This window comes from Coptis chinensis, chromosome 8, assembly GCF_015680905.1.
Source record: "Coptis chinensis isolate HL-2020 chromosome 8, ASM1568090v1, whole genome shotgun sequence".
Lineage (NCBI taxonomy): Eukaryota > Viridiplantae > Streptophyta > Magnoliopsida > Ranunculales > Ranunculaceae > Coptis > Coptis chinensis.
In genome coordinates, this window is record NC_141463.1 from 25315075 (window position 1) to 25316553 (window position 1479).

Below are 1479 nucleotides of genomic sequence, written 5' to 3' on the forward strand. Positions count from 1 at the left end.
AATTCATGTTTTCCACTCTTGCATGTTTTTTCGGTTTTTTTAGTCATGTTTCTCTATGGTGTGAATTATGTTCTCATTGCTTTATTGTTTTCCTTATATTAAATCTTATTAATAAAAAGTACAAAAATATTAAAACCATAAAAATATTAATCTAGGCAGTCTCAGGAATCTGACTTTAAAAGACCCACGTTTAAAACAAATTTTCTAAACTCTGTTATATAAAATTTGTTTGGGGGTGGGATGTTGGTCTTCCCATCCTTGATTGTTCAACTTTCCATTTTTGTTGCTTATGCCGTTAAATCGTATTTTGATTTGGGTTGACATTATCTATAAATTTAGATTTCATTTGTTCCCATAACTTACGACATTCACGTACTTTGAGGCATTTTTCACCTTTGTATATGTCAACCACGGTTAGAATAGAGTGTTTTATGGATCATTGGATTGAAAATTCTCTCCGGATCGTTTTCATATCTCATTCGCAAAAATCGGACCGGTAACGAATCAGGAATTTCAATTTTAAATTTTGCGTGCATAGGGACAAAATGGGTATTTTGTGGCTAGTGGTTTAGGAAATTTGTTGTTTTGATGTTGTTTTCATTGTTTTTAGTAGGTTGGATGTTAAGTTGTTAAATTCAGTAGTTAAATTTGAATTCTGTAGTTAATTGTTATTTGAATTTCTATTTTAATTTAAATTGGGTTTTGTTTAAGTATGCGATGATTTTTGCGTAAATCCCACCTTCCCGAATTGTTTTGGGGTGGTATTATTATTTTTAGCATTGCTTTTATTTGATCCACCATTTTAGAAGTAATTTTGCAATGAGTTGGTTGAGAATGTTGCCAATATTGGTGTGGCTAGGATTAGATATTGTGGTAGGATGAAATTTCAATGAGTTAGGAAGTTGCTATTCTAAATTCAATCTAAAAGATATTAGGTTTGATTTGGAATAAAGAATATGGGTTGTTTCCATTTTAGGTTTTGGAAATATTTTGTTTTCGGCAATTGCCTTAAATTTTTTTGGCAACTTGTTGATTCGGTTTAGAAACTAAAACCCTATATATACTTGATTCATTCTACACTTACAACCCACACATCTCACTTGCATCTCTCACCTTGAACCTCTAAATTTTTCCTTTTGTTCTTCACACACAGAGCACGCCCCGCGCCCTACATAGGCTACTTGTGAGCACGCCTAGCACTGAAACGCCTGGAGCTCGAGTTACACAGGAGCGCGACCCGCGCCCTACCAAGGTTATTTCTGAGCGCACCCCGCGCCCTGACCTGAGTAGCCCCAAAAAATTTCTGATTTTTTGTGAGTTTTCCAGGGTCGTTTGCAGCACTTCTAGAGCGTATGTGTGATGATGACACCGCCTCATATCATACCGGAGCAGTCTTTTGAAGAATTGTTCCAAAGTGACACCTATGGTGTGTGGTTTCGCGAGGTGATTATACAAGCAGGCTGGGAACTGCTGATGGTA